We start from the raw sequence: 18612 nt of genomic DNA on the forward strand, positions 1-18612 counted from the left end.
CAAATCCAACAAGCGATTGTCGTGCCCACCCATAATAAAGGAAAGGTCAATGAGGGGATGGTGGCTTCAGCTTGTAAACAACGCTGTACATTTGCAATATCCCCACATTAAAAGAGGAGAGAAGACAGAAGCAAGAAGTGGTTACCTCCCTTTGATGCAAGTGCTTGGAGTTCTATTTTTATTATTTGGAATGTTGACCCTGGCAATGCAGGGCGTAATAAATTAGTCTATAGACTCATTGTGATGTTCCTCTCCACGGAAATCTTTAGTAAAAGGCGAAAGATTTATCCGAATGGATGAAGAGAAACCAGAGTTAATGTTACAGATACCTGTCTGCACCCCAGTCACCTTATCATTTCAGCACATGCAGGTGCGAAGACATGACTCGTGTCATTTAAATCATCTGTTCAATATAAGCTTTTTATGTGACATAAACAGTGATAAAACAATTGTAAAAATGATTTGGTAAACATCTTCAACTCGGAGATCGCTTGATGCAAGCATGGCGTGTCAAAATAATGTCGGCTTTGATCAATCCAGTGTGTGTGGCAGCCATTTTGAACGTGGACTAATCTTGTTACTTAGCCTATCATTGTGAGCGACGCTCACGTCAATGCACCCCTCAAGATACAAATCCAACAAGCGATTGTCGTGCCCACCCATAATAAAGGAAAGGTCAATGAGGGGATGGTGGCTTCAGCTTGTAAACAACGCTGTACATTTGCAATATCCCCACATTAAAAGAGGAGAGAAGACAGAAGCAAGAAGTGGTTACCTCCCTTTGATGCAAGTGCTTGGAGTTCTATTTTTATTATTTGGAATGTTGACCCTGGCAATGCAGGGCGTAATAAATTAGTCTATAGACTCATTGTGATGTTCCTCTCCACGGAAATCTTTAGTAAAAGGCGAAAGATTTATCCGAATGGTTGAAGAGAAACCAGAGTTAATGTTACAGATACCTGTCTGCACCCCAGTCACCTTATCATTTCAGCACGTGCAGGTGCGAAGACATGACTCGTGTCATTTAAATCATCTGTTCAATATAAGCTTTTTATGTGACATAAACAGTGATAAAACAATTGTAAAAATGAGTTGGTAAACATCTTCAACTCGGAGATCGATTGATGCAAGCATGGCGTGTCAAAATAATGTCGGCTTTGATCAATCCAGTGGGTGTGGAAGTCATTTTGAACGTGGACTAATGGTGTTACTTAGCCTATCATTGTGAGCGACGCTCACGTCAATGCACCCCTCAAGATACAAATCCAACAAGCGATTCTCGTGCGCACCCATAATAAAGAAAATGTCAATGAGGGGATGGTGGCTTCAGCTTGTAAACAACGCTGTACATTTGCAATATCCCCACATTAAAAGAGGAGAGAAGACAGAAGCAAGAAGTGGTTACCTCCCTTTGATGCAAGTGCTTGGAGTTCTATTTTTATTATTTGGAATGTTGACCCTGGCAATGCAGGGCGTAATAAATTAGTCTATAGACTCATTGTGATGTTCCTCTCCACGGAAATCTTTAGTAAAAGGCGAAAGATTTATCCGAATGGATGAAGAGAAACCAGAGTTAATGTTACAGATACCTGTCTGCACCCCAGTCACCTTATCATTTCAGCACGTGCAGGTGCGAAGACATGACTCGTGTCATTTAAATCATCTGTTCAATATAAGCTTTTTATGTGACATAAACAGTGATAAAACAATTGTAAAAAATGAGTTGGTAAACATCTTCAACTTGGAGATCGATTGATGCAAGCATGGCGTGTCAAAATAATGTCGGCTTTGATCAATCCAGTGAGTGTGGAAGTCATTTTGAACGTGGACTAATCGTGTTACTTAGCCTATCATTGTGAGCGACGCTCACGTCAATGCACCCCTCAAGATACAAATCCAACAAGCGATTCTCGTGTCCACCCATAATAAAGGAAAGGTCAATGAGGGGATGGTGGCTTCAGCTTGTAAACAACGCTGTACATTTGCAATATCCCCACATTAAAAGAGGAGAGAAGACAGAAGCAAGAAGTGGTTACCTCCCTTTGATGCAAGTGCTTGGAGTTCTATTTTTATTATTTGGAATGTTGACCCTGGCAATGCAGGGCGTAATAAATTAGTCTATAGACTCATTGTGATGTTCCTCTCCACGGAAATCTTTAGTAAAAGGCGAAAGATTTATCCGAATGGATGAAGAGAAACCAGAGTTAATGTTACAGATACCTGTCTGCAGCCCAGTCACCTTATCATTTCAGCACGTGCAGGTGCGAAGACATGACTCGTGTCATTTAAATCATCTGTTCAATATAAGCTTTTTATGTGACATAAACAGTGATAAAACAATTGTAAAAATGATTTGGTAAACATCTTCAACTCGGAGATCGCTTGATGCAAGCATGGCGTGTCAAAATAATGTCGGCTTTGATCAATCCAGTGTGTGTGGCAGCCATTTTGAACGTGGACTAATCGTGTTACTTAGCCTATCATTGTGAGCGACGCTCACGTCAATGCACCCCTCAAGATACAAATCCAACAAGCGATTGTCGTGCCCACCCATAATAAAGGAAAGGTCAATGAGGGGATGGTGGCTTCAGCTTGTAAACAACGCTGTACATTTGCAATATCCCCACATTAAAAGAGGAGAGAAGACAGAAGCAAGAAGTGGTTACCTCCCTTTGATGCAAGTGCTTGGAGTTCTATTTTTATTATTTGGAATGTTGACCCTGGCAATGCAGGGCGTAATAAATTAGTCTATAGACTCATTGTGATGTTCCTCTCCACGGAAATCTTTAGTAAAAGGCGAAAGATTTATCCGAATGGTTGAAGAGAAACCAGAGTTAATGTTACAGATACCTGTCTGCACCCCAGTCACCTTATAATTTCAGCACGTGCAGGTGCGAAGACATGACTCGTGTCATTTAAATCATCTGTTCAATATAAGCTTTTTATGTGACATAAACAGTGATAAAACAATTGTAAAAATGATTTGGTAAACATCTTCAACTCGGAGATCGATTGATGCAAGCATGGCGTGTCAAAATAATGTCGGCTTTGATCAATCCAGTGGGTGTGGAAGTCATTTTGAACGTGGACTAATCGTGTTACTTAGCCTATCATTGTGAGCGACGCTCACGTCAATGCACCCCTCAAGATACAAATCCAACAAGCGATTCTCGTGCGCACCCATAATAAAGGAAATGTCAATGAGGGGATGGTGGCTTCAGCTTGTAAACAACGCTGTACATTTGCAATATCCCCACATTAAAAGAGGAGAGAAGACAGAAGCAAGAAGTGGTTACCTCCCTTTGATGCAAGTGCTTGGAGTTCTATTTTTATTATTTGGAATGTTGACCCTGGCAATGCAGGGCGTAATAAATTAGTCTATAGACTCATTGTGATGTTCCTCTCCACGGAAATCTTTAGTAAAAGGCGAAAGATTTATCCGAATGGATGAAGAGAAACCAGAGTTAATGTTACAGATACCTGTCTGCACCCCAGTCACCTTATCATTTCAGCACGTGCAGGTGCGAAGACATGACTCGTGTCATTTAAATCATCTGCTTACTTACTTACTTACTTTGGAGATTTAACGTGCGCTTTCCGACTGATGCGTATTTCGCACACGGGCCCGGCCAGGCCATTTAATGTGTTTCCGAAAGGGGCGAGGGTGGTCTGTGCAACCCAAGAGGGGGCTTTAGGGGTTGCTTGTATAGAATTTGGGAATTTTGAGATTTGGAATAGATGCTGATGGGGTTGGGGAGGAGAACTAAGGGAGCTGGGTATGGTGGATGATTGTTTGTTTATGTGATTTTGATTTGGTAGGTTATTATGGTTTTAGATGCGTTTTATTAGTTCCGTTTTTATTAAGAATACGCCTAAGGCCTTGAAGTTTTCTAGTTTATTTTGTGGGTTTAGTATTGCTTCTAGAGTGAGAGCCTTGTTTAGATTGAGGGTGGTTTGTAATGCGGTTCGATGTGTTAGGTAGTGTGTGCAGTGGATGAGTGCGTGTTCTGGGTTTCTGGTTGTTTGCAGTGTGGGCAGTTACCTGTAGTGTGTTTTTTAAAAATTTTTAGGTGGTTATTTAGGTTGGTGTGTCCTGTTTGGAGTTTAGTGATTACTCTGTCGATTTTTTTTGATGGATGGAGAATTTTTGGTTTGGTTAGTGGTTTGCTGAGCACTCTTTTGATTTTGCTATTTGAGTTTAGATATAGGTTATGCCATTTTTTTGTGATTTTTTGTTTGTTTACACTTTTAATTTCTGTTTTTGAGATGGGTAAGTTTAAGCTTATTTCTGGGATTTTAAGGGATAGTTTAGCTGCTTTATCGGCGTTTTCATTACCGTATATTCCTACGTGGGCGGGTATCCACAAGAAGGTTATTTGTTTGCCTGCTTTTGTTAGGTCGTTGGAGCTTTTAAGTATTTGATTTATTAATTTAGGTCGGTTTTTGGTATTTTTGTTTTGGAGGGCTTGTAGTCCACTTAGGGAGTCAGTAAGTATTAGGATTTTTTGGTTGTTTTTGGATTCTTGATTGTGGAGGGCTGAGGCCATGCCCATTAGTTCGGCCGTGAATATTGATTGGTTATTTGGGAGTCGGAAGGATTGTGTGGTTTTAGTTGGTTGTGTGGTATGGACTCCGAAACCCGTGTGTTTGGAGGTCGGATCTGAGGATCCGTCCGTGTAAATGTGACACCAATTTGGCCAATTTTTGTGTATGTATGCTAGTGTGGTAGTTTTAGCTATGTTTGGGTCGGTTTGTTTATTTATTTGGCTAGCTAGTGTTGTGTCTATTTTGGGTATTTTAAGTTTAGGGGTGAAGATATTTGATTGTTTGCAGTTTTGTTTAAGATTTTTAATTTGGTGTTCATTTAGGTAGTTTGTTATTCTTTGGGATATTGGGGTAAGTAAGGGGTGTTTACGAGCTAGAGCTTGGTTTTTAGGGCTGATGTTTTGGTTTATTAAGTTTTGGATGAGAGGGTTTGATTGGGACGCGGCCCAGAAATTTAAGCTTAGCTGTTCCCTGCGTAGACTTAGTGGCATTTCTCCTGTTAAGGCCTGAAGTGAGGTGTAGGAGGTGCCATGTTGGGTGCGTGTTAAATCATCTGTTCAATATAAGCTTTTTATGTGACATAAACAGTGATAAAACAATTGTAAAAATGAGTTGGTAAACATCTTCAACTCGGAGATCGATTGATGCAAGCATGGCGTGTCAAAATAATGTCGGCTTTGATCAATCCAGTGAGTGTGGAAGTCATTTTGAACGTGGACTAATCGTGTTACTTAGCCTATCATTGTGAGCGACGCTCACGTCAATGCACCCCTCAAGATACAAATCCAACAAGCGATTGTCGTGCCCACCCATAATAAAGAAAAGGTCAGTGAGGGGATGGTGGCTTCAGCTTGTAAACAACGCTGTACATTTGCAATATCCCCACATTAAAAGAGGAGAGAAGACAGAAGCAAGAAGTGGTTACCTCCCTTTGATGCAAGTGCTTGGAGTTCTATTTTTATTATTTGGAATGTTGACCCTGGCAATGCAGGGCGTAATAAATTAGTCTATAGACTCATTGTGATGTTCCTCTCCACGGAAATCTTTAGTAAAAGGCGAAAGATTTATCCGAATGGATGAAGAGAAACCAGAGTTAATGTTACAGATACCTGTCTGCAGCCCAGTCACCTTATCATTTCAGCACGTGCAGGTGCGAAGACATGACTCGTGTCATTTAAATCATCTGTTCAATATAAGCTTTTTATGTGACATAAACAGTGATAAAACAATTGTAAAAAATGAGTTGGTAAACATCTTCAACTTGGAGATCGATTGATGCAAGCATGGCGTGTCAAAATAATGTCGGCTTTGATCAATCCAGTGAGTGTGGAAGTCATTTTGAACGTGGACTAATCGTGTTACTTAGCCTATCATTGTGAGCGACGCTCACGTCAATGCACCCCTCAAGATACAAATCCAACAAGCGATTGTCGTGCCCACCCATAATAAAGAAAAGGTCAGTGAGGGGATGGTGGCTTCAGCTTGTAAACAACGCTGTACATTTGCAATATCCCCACATTAAAAGAGGAGAGAAGACAGAAGCAAGAAGTGGTTACCTCCCTTTGATGCAAGTGCTTGGAGTTCTATTTTTATTATTTGGAATGTTGACCCTGGCAATGCAGGGCGTAATAAATTAGTCTATAGACTCATTGTGATGTTCCTCTCCACGGAAATCTTTAGTAAAAGGCGAAAGATTTATCCGAATGGATGAAGAGAAACCAGAGTTAATGTTACAGATACCTGTCTGCAGCCCAGTCACCTTATCATTTCAGCACGTGCAGGTGCGAAGACATGACTCGTGTCATTTAAATCATCTGTTCAATATAAGCTTTTTATGTGACATAAACAGTGATAAAACAATTGTAAAAATGATTTGGTAAACATCTTCAACTCGGAGATCGATTGATGCAAGCATGGCGTGTCAAAATAATGTCGGCTTTGATCAATCCAGTGGGTGTGGAAGTCATTTTGAACGTGGACTAATCGTGTTACTTAGCCTATCATTGTGAGCGACGCTCACATCAATGCACCCCTCAAGATACAAATCCAACAAGCGATTCTCGTGCGCACCCATAATAAAGGAAATGTCAATGAGGGGATGGTGGCTTCAGCTTGTAAACAACGCTGTACATTTGCAATATCCCCACATTAAAAGAGGAGAGAAGACAGAAGCAAGAAGTGGTTACCTCCCTTTGATGCAAGTGCTTGGAGTTCTATTTTTATTATTTGGAATGTTGACCCTGGCAATGCAGGGCGTAATAAATTAGTCTATAGACTCATTGTGATGTTCCTCTCCACGGAAATCTTTAGTAAAAGGCGAAAGATTTATCCGAATGGATGAAGAGAAACCAGAGTTAATGTTACAGATACCTGTCTGCACCCCAGTCACCTTATCATTTCAGCACGTGCAGGTGCGAAGACATGACTCGTGTCATTTAAATCATCTGTTCAATATAAGCTTTTTATGTGACATAAACAGTGATAAAACAATTGTAAAAATGAGTTGGTAAACATCTTCAACTCGGAGATCGATTGATGCAAGCATGGCGTGTCAAAATAATGTCGGCTTTGATCAATCCAGTGAGTGTGGAAGTCATTTTGAACGTGGACTAATCGTGTTACTTAGCCTATCATTGTGAGCGACGCTCACGTCAATGCACCCCTCAAGATACAAATCCAACAAGCGATTGTCGTGCCCACCCATAATAAAGAAAAGGTCAGTGAGGGGATGGTGGCTTCAGCTTGTAAACAACGCTGTACATTTGCAATATCCCCACATTAAAAGAGGAGAGAAGACAGAAGCAAGAAGTGGTTACCTCCCTTTGATGCAAGTGCTTGGAGTTCTATTTTTATTATTTGGAATGTTGACCCTGGCAATGCAGGGCGTAATAAATTAGTCTATAGACTCATTGTGATGTTCCTCTCCACGGAAATCTTTAGTAAAAGGCGAAAGATTTATCCGAATGGATGAAGAGAAACCAGAGTTAATGTTACAGATACCTGTCTGCAGCCCAGTCACCTTATCATTTCAGCACGTGCAGGTGCGAAGACATGACTCGTGTCATTTAAATCATCTGTTCAATATAAGCTTTTTATGTGACATAAACAGTGATAAAACAATTGTAAAAAATGAGTTGGTAAACATCTTCAACTTGGAGATCGATTGATGCAAGCATGGCGTGTCAAAATAATGTCGGCTTTGATCAATCCAGTGAGTGTGGAAGTCATTTTGAACGTGGACTAATCGTGTTACTTAGCCTATCATTGTGAGCGACGCTCACGTCAATGCACCCCTCAAGATACAAATCCAACAAGCGATTGTCGTGCCCACCCATAATAAAGAAAAGGTCAGTGAGGGGATGGTGGCTTCAGCTTGTAAACAACGCTGTACATTTGCAATATCCCCACATTAAAAGAGGAGAGAAGACAGAAGCAAGAAGTGGTTACCTCCCTTTGATGCAAGTGCTTGGAGTTCTATTTTTATTATTTGGAATGTTGACCCTGGCAATGCAGGGCGTAATAAATTAGTCTATAGACTCATTGTGATGTTCCTCTCCACGGAAATCTTTAGTAAAAGGCGAAAGATTTATCCGAATGGTTGAAGAGAAACCAGAGTTAATGTTACAGATACCTGTCTGCACCCCAGTCACCTTATAATTTCAGCACGTGCAGGTGCGAAGACATGACTCGTGTCATTTAAATCATCTGTTCAATATAAGCTTTTTATGTGACATAAACAGTGATAAAACAATTGTAAAAATGATTTGGTAAACATCTTCAACTCGGAGATCGATTGATGCAAGCATGGCGTGTCAAAATAATGTCGGCTTTGATCAATCCAGTGGGTGTGGAAGTCATTTTGAACGTGGACTAATCGTGTTACTTAGCCTATCATTGTGAGCGACGCTCACGTCAATGCACCCCTCAAGATACAAATCCAACAAGCGATTCTCGTGCGCACCCATAATAAAGGAAATGTCAATGAGGGGATGGTGGCTTCAGCTTGTAAACAACGCTGTACATTTGCAATATCCCCACATTAAAAGAGGAGAGAAGACAGAAGCAAGAAGTGGTTACCTCCCTTTGATGCAAGTGCTTGGAGTTCTATTTTTATTATTTGGAATGTTGACCCTGGCAATGCAGGGCGTAATAAATTAGTCTATAGACTCATTGTGATGTTCCTCTCCACGGAAATCTTTAGTAAAAGGCGAAAGATTTATCCGAATGGATGAAGAGAAACCAGAGTTAATGTTACAGATACCTGTCTGCACCCCAGTCACCTTATCATTTCAGCACGTGCAGGTGCGAAGACATGACTCGTGTCATTTAAATCATCTGTTCAATATAAGCTTTTTATGTGACATAAACAGTGATAAAACAATTGTAAAAATGATTTGGTAAACATCTTCAACTCGGAGATCGATTGATGCAAGCATGGCGTGTCAAAATAATGTCGGCTTTGATCAATCCAGTGAGTGTGGAAGTCATTTTGAACGTGGACTAATCGTGTTACTTAGCCTATCATTGTGAGCGACGCTCACGTCAATGCACCCCTCAAGATACAAATCCAACAAGCGATTGTCGTGCCCACCCATAATAAAGAAAAGGTCAGTGAGGGGATGGTGGCTTCAGTTTGTAAACAACGCTGTACATTTGCAATATCCCCACATTAAAAGAGGAGAGAAGACAGAAGCAAGAAGTGGTTACCTCCCTTTGATGCAAGTGCTTGGAGTTCTATTTTTATTATTTGGAATGTTGACCCTGGCAATGCAGGGCGTAATAAATTAGTCTATAGACTCATTGTGATGTTCCTCTCCACGGAAATCTTTAGTAAAAGGCGAAAGATTTATCCGAATGGATGAAGAGAAACCAGAGTTAATGTTACAGATACCTGTCTGCAGCCCAGTCACCTTATCATTTCAGCACGTGCAGGTGCGAAGACATGACTCGTGTCATTTAAATCATCTGTTCAATATAAGCTTTTTATGTGACATAAACAGTGATAAAACAATTGTAAAAAATGAGTTGGTAAACATCTTCAACTTGGAGATCGATTGATGCAAGCATGGCGTGTCAAAATAATGTCGGCTTTGATCAATCCAGTGAGTGTGGAAGTCATTTTGAACGTGGACTAATCGTGTTACTTAGCCTATCATTGTGAGCGACGCTCACGTCAATGCACCCCTCAAGATACAAATCCAACAAGCGATTGTCGTGCCCACCCATAATAAAGAAAAGGTCAGTGAGGGGATGGTGGCTTCAGCTTGTAAACAACGCTGTACATTTGCAATATCCCCAGATTAAAAGAGGAGAGAAGACAGAAGCAAGAAGTGGTTACCTCCCTTTGATGCAAGTGCTTGGAGTTCTATTTTTATTATTTGGAATATTGACCCTGGCAATGCAGGGCGTAATAAATTAGTCTATAGACTCATTGTGATGTTCCTCTCCACGGAAATCTTTAGTAAAAGGCGAAAGATTTATCCGAATGGTTGAAGAGAAACCAGAGTTAATGTTACAGATACCTGTCTGCACCCCAGTCACCTTATCATTTCAGCACGTGCAGGTGCGAAGACATGACTCGTGTCATTTAAATCATCTGTTCAATATAAGCTTTTTATGTGACATAAACAGTGATAAAACAATTGTAAAAATGAGTTGGTAAACATCTTCAACTCGGAGATCGATTGATGCAAGCATGGCGTGTCAAAATAATGTCGGCTTTGATCAATCCAGTGAGTGTGGAAGTCATTTTGAACGTGGACTAATCGTGTTACTTAGCCTATCATTGTGAGCGACGCTCACGTCAATGCACCCCTCAAGATACAAATCCAACAAGCGATTCTCGTGCGCACCCATGGGCATGGCCTCAGCCCTCCACAATCAAGAATCCAAAAACAACCAAAAAATCCTAATACTTACCGACTCCCTAAGTGGACTACAAGCCCTCCAAAACAAAAATACCAAAAACCGACCTAAATTAATAAATCAAATACTTAAAAGCTCCAACGACCTAACAAAAGCAGGCAAACAAATAACCTTCTTGTGGATACCCGCCCACGTAGGAATATACGGTAATGAAAACGCCGATAAAGCAGCTAAACTATCCCTCAAAATCCCAGAAATAAGCTTAAACTTACCCATCTCAAAATCAGAAATTAAAAGTGTAAACAAACAAAAAATCACAAAAAAATGGCATAACCTATATCTAAACTCAAATAGCCAAATCAAAAGAGTGCTCAGCAAACCACTAACCAAACCAAAAATTCTCCATCCATCCAAAAAAATCGACAGAGTAATCACTAAACTCCAAACAGGACACACCAACCTAAATAACCACCTAAAAAAATTTAAAAAACACACTACAGGTAACTGCCCACACTGCAAACAACCAGAAACCCCAGAACACGCACTCATCCACTGCACACACTACCTAACACATCGAACCGCATTACAAACCACCCTCAATCTAAACAAGGCTCTCACTCTAGAAGCAATACTAAACCCACAAAATAAACTAGAAAACTTCAAGGCCTTAGGCGTATTCTTAATAAAAACGGAACTAATAAAACGCATCTAAAACCATAATAACCTACCAAATCAAAATCACAAAAACAAACAATCATCCACCATACCCAGCTCCCTTAGTTCTCCTCCCCAACCCCATCGGCATCTATTCCAAATCTCAAAATTCCCAAATTCTATATAAGCAACCCCTAAAGCCCCCTCTTGGGTTGCACAGACCACCCTCGCCCCTTTCGGAAACACATTAAATGGCCTGGCCGGGCCCGTGTGCGAAATACGCGTCAGTCGGAAAGCGCACGTTAAATCTCCAAAGTAAGTAAGTAAGTAAGTCGTGCGCACCCATAATAAAGGAAATGTCAATGAGGGGATGGTGGCTTCAGCTTGTAAACAACGCTGTACATTTGCAATATCCCCACATTAAAAGAGGAGAGAAGACAGAAGCAAGAAGTGGTTACCTCCCTTTGATGCAAGTGCTTGGAGTTCTATTTTTATTATTTGGAATGTTGACCCTGGCAATGCAGGGCGTAATAAATTAGTCTATAGACTCATTGTGATGTTCCTCTCCACGGAAATCTTTAGTAAAAGGCGAAAGATTTATCCGAATGGATGAAGAGAAACCAGAGTTAATGTTACAGATACCTGTCTGCACCCCAGTCACCTTATCATTTCAGCACGTGCAGGTGCGAAGACATGACTCGTGTCATTTAAATCATCTGTTCAATATAAGCTTTTTATGTGACATAAACAGTGATAAAACAATTGTAAAAATGAGTTGGTAAACATCTTCAACTCGGAGATCGATTGATGCAAGCATGGCGTGTCAAAATAATGTCGGCTTTGATCAATCCAGTGTGTGTGGAAGTCATTTTGAACGTGGACTAATCGTGTTACTTAGCCTATCATTGTGAGCGACGCTCACGTCAATGCACCCCTCAAGATACAAATCCAACAAGCGATTCTCGTGCGCACCCATAATAAAGGAAAGGTCAATGAGGGGATGGTGGCTTCAGCTTGTAAACAACGCTGTACATTTGCAATATCCCCACATTAAAAGAGGAGAGAAGACAGAAGCAAGAAGTGGTTACCTCCCTTTGATGCAAGTGCTTGGCGTTCTATTTTTATTATTTGGAATGTTGACCCTGGCAATGCAGGGCGTAATAAATTAGTCTATAGACTCATTGTGATGTTCCTCTCCACGGAAATCTTTAGTAAAAGGCGAAAGATTTATCCGAATGGATGAAGAGAAACCAGAGTTAATGTTACAGATACCTGTCTGCACCCCAGTCACCTTATCATTTCAGCACGTGCAGGTGCGAAGACATGACTCGTGTCATTTAAATCATCTGTTCAATATAAGCATTTTATGTGACATAAACAGTGATAAAACAATTGTAAAAATGATTTGGTAAACATCTTCAACTCGGAGATCGCTTGATGCAAGCATGGCGTGTCAAAATAATGTTGGCTTTGATCAATCCAGTGAGTGTGGAAGCCATTTTGAACGTGGACTAATCGTGTTACTTAGCCTATCATTGTGAGCGACGCTCACGTCAATGCACCCCTCAAGATACAAATCCAACAAGCGATTCTCGTGCGCACCCATAATAAAGGAAAGGTCAATGAGGGGATGGTGGCTTCAGCTTGTAAACAACGCTGTACATTTGCAATATCCCCACATTAAAAGAGGAGAGAAGACAGAAGCAAGAAGTGGTTACCTCCCTTTGATGCAAGTGCTTGGAGTTCTATTTTTATTATTTGGAATGTTGACCCTGGCAATGCAGGGCGTAATAAATTAGTCTATAGACTCATTGTGATGTTCCTCTCCACGGAAATCTTTAGTAAAAGGCGAAAGATTTATCCGAATGGATGAAGAGAAACCAGAGTTAATGTTACAGATACCTGTCTGCACCCCAGTCACCTTATCATTTCAGCACGTGCAGGTGCGAAGACATGACTCGTGTCATTTAAATCATCTGTTCAATATAAGCTTTTTATGTGACATAAACAGTGATAAAACAATTGTAAAAATGATTTGGTAAACATCTTCAACTCGGAGATCGCTTGATGCAAGCATGGCGTGTCAAAATAATGTCGGCTTTGATCAATCCAGTGTGTGTGGAAGCCATTTTGAACGTGGACTAATCGTGTTACTTAGCCTTTCATTGTGAGCGACGCTCACGTCAATGCACCCCTCAAGATACAAATCCAACAAGCGATTGTCGTGCGCACCCATAATAAAGAAAAGGTCAATGAGGGGATGGTGGCTTCAGCTTGTAAACAACGCTGTACATTTGCAATATCCCCACATTAAAAGAGGAGAGAAGACAGAAGCAAGAAGTGGTTACCTCCCTTTGATGCAAGTGCTTGGTGTTCTATTTTTATTATTTGGAATGTTGACCCTGGCAATGCAGGGCGTAATAAATTAGTCTATAGACTCATTGTGATGTTCCTCTCCACGGAAATCTTTAGTAAAAGGCGAAAGATTTATCCGAATGGATGAAGAGAAACCAGAGTTAATGTTACAGATACCTGTCTGCACCCCAGTCACCTTATCATTTCAGCACGTGCAGGTGCGAAGACATGACTCGTGTCATTTAAATCATCTGTTCAATATAAGCATTTTATGTGACATAAACAGTGATAAAACAATTGTAAAAATGATTTGGTAAACATCTTCAACTCGGAGATCGCTTGATGCAAGCATGGCGTGTCAAAATAATGTTGGCTTTGATCAATCCAGTGAGTGTGGAAGCCATTTTGAACGTGGACTAATCGTGTTACTTAGCCTATCATTGTGAGCGACGCTCACGTCAATGCACCCCTCAAGATACAAATCCAACAAGCGATTGTCGTGCCCACCCATAATAAAGAAAAGGTCAATGAGGGGATGGTGGCTTCAGCTTGTAAACAACGCTGTACATTTGCAATATCCCCACATTAAAAGAGGAGAGAAGACAGAAGCAAGAAGTGGTTACCTCCCTTTGATGCAAGTGCTTGGAGTTCTATTTTTATTATTTGGAATGTTGACCCTGGCAATGCAGGGCGTAATAAATTAGTCTATAGACTCATTGTGATGTTCCTCTCCACGGAAATCTTTAGTAAAAGGCGAAAGATTTATCCGAATGGATGAAGAGAAACCAGAGTTAATGTTACAGATACCTGTCTGCACCCCAGTCACCTTATCATTTCAGCACGTGCAGGTGCGAAGACATGACTCGTGTCATTTAAATCATCTGTTCAATATAAGCTTTTTATGTGACATAAACAGTGATAAAACAATTGTAAAAATGATTTGGTAAACATCTTCAACTCGGAGATCGCTTGATGCAAGCATGGCGTGTCAAAATAATGTCGGCTTTGATCAATCCAGTGTGTGTGGAAGCCATTTTGAACGTGGACTAATCGTGTTACTTAGCCTTTCATTGTGAGCGACGCTCACGTCAATGCACCCCTCAAGATACAAATCCAACAAGCGATTGTCGTGCGCACCCATAATAAAGAAAAGGTCAATGAGGGGATGGTGGCTTCAGCTTGTAAACAACGCTGTACATTTGCAATATCCCCACATTAAAAGAGGAGAGAAGACAGAAGCAAGAAGTGGTTACCTCCCTTTGATGCAAGTGCTTGGCGTTCTATTTTTATTATTTGGAATGTTGACCCTGGCAATGCAGGGCGTAATAAATTAGTCTATAGACTCATTGTGATGTTCCTCTCCACGGAAATCTTTAGTAAAAGGCGAAAGATTTATCCGAATGGATGAAGAGAAACCAGAGTTAATGTTACAGATACCTGTCTGCACCCCAGTCACCTTATCATTTCAGCACGTGCAGGTGCGAAGACATGACTCGTGTCATTTAAATCATCTGTTCAATATAAGCATTTTATGTGACATAAACAGTGATAAAACAATTGTAAAAATGATTTGGTAAACATCTTCAACTCGGAGATCGCTTGATGCAAGCATGGCGTGTCAAAATAATGTTGGCTTTGATCAATCCAGTGAGTGTGGAAGCCATTTTGAACGTGGACTAATCGTGTTACTTAGCCTATCATTGTGAGCGACGCTCACGTCAATGCACCCCTCAAGATACAAATCCAACAAGCGATTGTCGTGCCCACCCATAATAAAGAAAAGGTCAGTGAGGGGATGGTGGCTTCAGCTTGTAAACAACGCTGTACATTTGCAATATCCCCAGATTAAAAGAGGAGAGAAGACAGAAGCAAGAAGTGGTTACCTCCCTTTGATGCAAGTGCTTGGAGTTCTATTTTTATTATTTGGAATATTGACCCTGGCAATGCAGGGCGTAATAAATTAGTCTATAGACTCATTGTGATGTTCCTCTCCACGGAAATCTTTAGTAAAAGGCGAAAGATTTATCCGAATGGTTGAAGAGAAACCAGAGTTAATGTTACAGATACCTGTCTGCACCCCAGTCACCTTATCATTTCAGCACGTGCAGGTGCGAAGACATGACTCGTGTCATTTAAATCATCTGTTCAATATAAGCTTTTTATGTGACATAAACAGTGATAAAACAATTGTAAAAATGAGTTGGTAAACATCTTCAACTCGGAGATCGATTGATGCAAGCATGGCGTGTCAAAATAATGTCGGCTTTGATCAATCCAGTGAGTGTGGAAGTCATTTTGAACGTGGACTAATCGTGTTACTTAGCCTATCATTGTGAGCGACGCTCACGTCAATGCACCCCTCAAGATACAAATCCAACAAGCGATTCTCGTGCGCACCCATGGGCATGGCCTCAGCCCTCCACAATCAAGAATCCAAAAACAACCAAAAAATCCTAATACTTACCGACTCCCTAAGTGGACTACAAGCCCTCCAAAACAAAAATACCAAAAACCGACCTAAATTAATAAATCAAATACTTAAAAGCTCCAACGACCTAACAAAAGCAGGCAAACAAATAACCTTCTTGTGGATACCCGCCCACGTAGGAATATACGGTAATGAAAACGCCGATAAAGCAGCTAAACTATCCCTCAAAATCCCAGAAATAAGCTTAAACTTACCCATCTCAAAATCAGAAATTAAAAGTGTAAACAAACAAAAAATCACAAAAAAATGGCATAACCTATATCTAAACTCAAATAGCCAAATCAAAAGAGTGCTCAGCAAACCACTAACCAAACCAAAAATTCTCCATCCATCCAAAAAAATCGACAGAGTAATCACTAAACTCCAAACAGGACACACCAACCTAAATAACCACCTAAAAAAATTTAAAAAACACACTACAGGTAACTGCCCACACTGCAAACAACCAGAAACCCCAGAACACGCACTCATCCACTGCACACACTACCTAACACATCGAACCGCATTACAAACCACCCTCAATCTAAACAAGGCTCTCACTCTAGAAGCAATACTAAACCCACAAAATAAACTAGAAAACTTCAAGGCCTTAGGCGTATTCTTAATAAAAACGGAACTAATAAAACGCATCTAAAACCATAATAACCTACCAAATCAAAATCACAAAAACAAACAATCATCCACCATACCCAGCTCCCTTAGTTCTCCTCCCCAACCCCATCGGCATCTATTCCAAATCTCAAAATTCCCAAATTCTATATAAGCAACCCCTAAAGCCCCCTCTTGGGTTGCACAGACCACCCTCGCCCCTTTCGGAAACACATTAAATGGCCTGGCCTGGCCCGTGTGCGAAATACGCGTCAGTCGGAAAGCGCACGTTAAATCTCCAAAGTAAGTAAGTAAGTAAGTCGTGCGCACCCATAATAAAGGAAATGTCAATGAGGGGATGGTGGCTTCAGCTTGTAAACAACGCTGTACATTTGCAATATCCCCACATTAAAAGAGGAGAGAAGACAGAAGCAAGAAGTGGTTACCTCCCTTTGATGCAAGTGCTTGGAGTTCTATTTTTATTATTTGGAATGTTGACCCTGGCAATGCAGGGCGTAATAAATTAGTCTATAGACTCATTGTGATGTTCCTCTCCACGGAAATCTTTAGTAAAAGGCGAAAGATTTATCCGAATGGATGAAGAGAAACCAGAGTTAATGTTACAGATACCTGTCTGCACCCCAGTCACCTTATCATTTCAGCACGTGCAGGTGCGAAGACATGACTCGTGTCATTTAACTCATCTGTTCAATATAAGCTTTTTATGTGACATAAACAGTGATAAAACTATTGTAAAAATGATTTGGTAAACATCTTCAACTCGGAGATCGCTTGATGCAAGCATGGCGTGTCAAAATAATGTCGGCTTTGATCAATCCAGTGTGTGTGGCAGCCATTTTGAACGTGGACTAATCGTGTTACTTAGCCTATCATTGTGAGCGACGCTCACGTCAATGCACCCCTCAAGATACAAATCCAACAAGCGATTCTCGTGTGCACCCATAATAAAGGAAAGGTCAATGAGGGGATGGTGGCTTCAGCTTGTAAACAACGCTGTACATTTGCAATATCCCCACATTAACAGAGGAGAGAAGACAGAAGCAAGAAGTGGTTACCTCCCTTTGATGCAAGTGCTTGGAGTTCTATTTTTATTATTTGGAATGTTGACCCTGGCAATGCAGGGCGTAATAAATTAGTCTATAGACTCATTGTGATGTTCCTCTCCACGGAAATCTTTAGTAAAAGGCGAAAGATTTATCCGAATGGATGAAGGGAAACCAGAGTTAATGTTACAGATACCTGTCTGCACCCCAGTCACCTTATCATTTCAGCACGTGCAGGTGCGAAGACATGACTCGTGTCATTTAAATCATCTGTTCAATATAAGCATTTTATGTGACATAAACAGTGATAAAACAATTGTAAAAATGATTTGGTAAACATCTTCAACTCGGAGATCGCTTGATGCAAGCATGGCGTGTCAAAATAATGTTGGCTTTGATCAATCCAGTGAGTGTGGAAGCCATTTTGAACGTGGACTAATCGTGTTACTTAGCCTATCATTGTGAGCGACGCTCACGTCAATGCACCCCTCAAGATACAAATCCAACAAGCGATTGTCGTGCCCACCCATAATAAAGAAAAGGTCAATGAGGGGATGGTGGCTTCAGCTTGTAAACAACGCTGTACATTTGCAATATCCCCACATTAAAAGAGGAGAGAAGACAGAAGCAAGAAGTGGTTACCTCCCTTTGATGCAAGTGCTTGGAGTTCTATTTTTATTATTTGGAATGTTGACCCTGGCAATGCAGGGCGTAATAAATTAGTCTATAGACTCATTGTGATGTTCCTCTCCACGGAAATCTTTAGTAAAAGGCGAAAGATTTATCCGAATGGATGAAGAGAAACCAGAGTTAATGTTACAGATACCTGTCTGCACCCCAGTCACCTTATCATTTCAGCACGTGCAGGTGCGAAGACATGACTCGTGTCATTTAAATCATCTGTTCAATATAAGCTTTTTATGTGACATAAACAGTGATAAAACAATTGTAAAAATGATTTGGTAAACATCTTCAACTCGGAGATCGCTTGATGCAAGCATGGCGTGTCAAAATAATGTCGGCTTTGATCAATCCAGTGTGTGTGGCAGCCAT

The 18612-nt window shown here is 40.8% G+C and overlaps 24 non-coding genes across 24 annotated transcripts; all 24 read right to left on the bottom strand.

Moving 5' to 3' along the window:
* Nucleotides 1-195: 195 nt before the first annotated feature.
* Nucleotides 196-316, bottom strand: LOC139466325 (U5 spliceosomal RNA). Its single transcript, XR_011653372.1, has one exon. It is a non-coding gene; the product is annotated as a U5 spliceosomal RNA (small nuclear RNA).
* A 509-nt stretch (nt 317-825) lies between these two features.
* Nucleotides 826-946, bottom strand: LOC139466433 (U5 spliceosomal RNA). Its single transcript, XR_011653475.1, has one exon. It is a non-coding gene; the product is annotated as a U5 spliceosomal RNA (small nuclear RNA).
* A 509-nt stretch (nt 947-1455) lies between these two features.
* LOC139466326 (U5 spliceosomal RNA) lies at nt 1456-1576 on the bottom strand. The gene has a single exon (XR_011653373.1). It is a non-coding gene; the product is annotated as a U5 spliceosomal RNA (small nuclear RNA).
* A 510-nt stretch (nt 1577-2086) lies between these two features.
* On the bottom strand, nt 2087-2207 carry LOC139466327 (U5 spliceosomal RNA). Its single transcript, XR_011653374.1, has one exon. It is a non-coding gene; the product is annotated as a U5 spliceosomal RNA (small nuclear RNA).
* Nucleotides 2208-2716: 509 nt separating this feature from the next.
* Nucleotides 2717-2837, bottom strand: LOC139466434 (U5 spliceosomal RNA). The gene has a single exon (XR_011653476.1). It is a non-coding gene; the product is annotated as a U5 spliceosomal RNA (small nuclear RNA).
* A 509-nt stretch (nt 2838-3346) lies between these two features.
* Nucleotides 3347-3467, bottom strand: LOC139466328 (U5 spliceosomal RNA). Its single transcript, XR_011653375.1, has one exon. It is a non-coding gene; the product is annotated as a U5 spliceosomal RNA (small nuclear RNA).
* A 2053-nt stretch (nt 3468-5520) lies between these two features.
* On the bottom strand, nt 5521-5641 carry LOC139466329 (U5 spliceosomal RNA). The gene has a single exon (XR_011653376.1). It is a non-coding gene; the product is annotated as a U5 spliceosomal RNA (small nuclear RNA).
* A 510-nt stretch (nt 5642-6151) lies between these two features.
* Nucleotides 6152-6272, bottom strand: LOC139466330 (U5 spliceosomal RNA). Its single transcript, XR_011653377.1, has one exon. It is a non-coding gene; the product is annotated as a U5 spliceosomal RNA (small nuclear RNA).
* Nucleotides 6273-6781: 509 nt separating this feature from the next.
* On the bottom strand, nt 6782-6902 carry LOC139466331 (U5 spliceosomal RNA). Its single transcript, XR_011653378.1, has one exon. It is a non-coding gene; the product is annotated as a U5 spliceosomal RNA (small nuclear RNA).
* A 509-nt stretch (nt 6903-7411) lies between these two features.
* Nucleotides 7412-7532, bottom strand: LOC139466333 (U5 spliceosomal RNA). Its single transcript, XR_011653380.1, has one exon. It is a non-coding gene; the product is annotated as a U5 spliceosomal RNA (small nuclear RNA).
* A 510-nt stretch (nt 7533-8042) lies between these two features.
* LOC139466435 (U5 spliceosomal RNA) lies at nt 8043-8163 on the bottom strand. The gene has a single exon (XR_011653477.1). It is a non-coding gene; the product is annotated as a U5 spliceosomal RNA (small nuclear RNA).
* Nucleotides 8164-8672: 509 nt separating this feature from the next.
* Nucleotides 8673-8793, bottom strand: LOC139466334 (U5 spliceosomal RNA). The gene has a single exon (XR_011653381.1). It is a non-coding gene; the product is annotated as a U5 spliceosomal RNA (small nuclear RNA).
* Nucleotides 8794-9302: 509 nt separating this feature from the next.
* Nucleotides 9303-9423, bottom strand: LOC139466335 (U5 spliceosomal RNA). The gene has a single exon (XR_011653382.1). It is a non-coding gene; the product is annotated as a U5 spliceosomal RNA (small nuclear RNA).
* A 510-nt stretch (nt 9424-9933) lies between these two features.
* LOC139466436 (U5 spliceosomal RNA) lies at nt 9934-10054 on the bottom strand. The gene has a single exon (XR_011653478.1). It is a non-coding gene; the product is annotated as a U5 spliceosomal RNA (small nuclear RNA).
* Nucleotides 10055-11572: 1518 nt separating this feature from the next.
* On the bottom strand, nt 11573-11693 carry LOC139466336 (U5 spliceosomal RNA). The gene has a single exon (XR_011653383.1). It is a non-coding gene; the product is annotated as a U5 spliceosomal RNA (small nuclear RNA).
* Nucleotides 11694-12202: 509 nt separating this feature from the next.
* LOC139466337 (U5 spliceosomal RNA) lies at nt 12203-12323 on the bottom strand. The gene has a single exon (XR_011653384.1). It is a non-coding gene; the product is annotated as a U5 spliceosomal RNA (small nuclear RNA).
* Nucleotides 12324-12832: 509 nt separating this feature from the next.
* Nucleotides 12833-12953, bottom strand: LOC139466338 (U5 spliceosomal RNA). Its single transcript, XR_011653385.1, has one exon. It is a non-coding gene; the product is annotated as a U5 spliceosomal RNA (small nuclear RNA).
* A 509-nt stretch (nt 12954-13462) lies between these two features.
* On the bottom strand, nt 13463-13583 carry LOC139466339 (U5 spliceosomal RNA). Its single transcript, XR_011653386.1, has one exon. It is a non-coding gene; the product is annotated as a U5 spliceosomal RNA (small nuclear RNA).
* Nucleotides 13584-14092: 509 nt separating this feature from the next.
* On the bottom strand, nt 14093-14213 carry LOC139466340 (U5 spliceosomal RNA). The gene has a single exon (XR_011653387.1). It is a non-coding gene; the product is annotated as a U5 spliceosomal RNA (small nuclear RNA).
* Nucleotides 14214-14722: 509 nt separating this feature from the next.
* On the bottom strand, nt 14723-14843 carry LOC139466342 (U5 spliceosomal RNA). Its single transcript, XR_011653388.1, has one exon. It is a non-coding gene; the product is annotated as a U5 spliceosomal RNA (small nuclear RNA).
* A 509-nt stretch (nt 14844-15352) lies between these two features.
* On the bottom strand, nt 15353-15473 carry LOC139466438 (U5 spliceosomal RNA). Its single transcript, XR_011653480.1, has one exon. It is a non-coding gene; the product is annotated as a U5 spliceosomal RNA (small nuclear RNA).
* A 1518-nt stretch (nt 15474-16991) lies between these two features.
* LOC139466343 (U5 spliceosomal RNA) lies at nt 16992-17112 on the bottom strand. Its single transcript, XR_011653389.1, has one exon. It is a non-coding gene; the product is annotated as a U5 spliceosomal RNA (small nuclear RNA).
* Nucleotides 17113-17621: 509 nt separating this feature from the next.
* LOC139466504 (U5 spliceosomal RNA) lies at nt 17622-17742 on the bottom strand. The gene has a single exon (XR_011653544.1). It is a non-coding gene; the product is annotated as a U5 spliceosomal RNA (small nuclear RNA).
* A 509-nt stretch (nt 17743-18251) lies between these two features.
* On the bottom strand, nt 18252-18372 carry LOC139466345 (U5 spliceosomal RNA). Its single transcript, XR_011653391.1, has one exon. It is a non-coding gene; the product is annotated as a U5 spliceosomal RNA (small nuclear RNA).
* Nucleotides 18373-18612: the final 240 nt, after the last annotated feature.

Source organism: Haliotis cracherodii, unplaced genomic scaffold (genome assembly GCF_022045235.1).
Source record: "Haliotis cracherodii isolate W230 unplaced genomic scaffold, xgHalCrac1.p SCAF_18, whole genome shotgun sequence".
Taxonomy (NCBI): Eukaryota; Metazoa; Mollusca; class Gastropoda; order Lepetellida; family Haliotidae; genus Haliotis; species Haliotis cracherodii.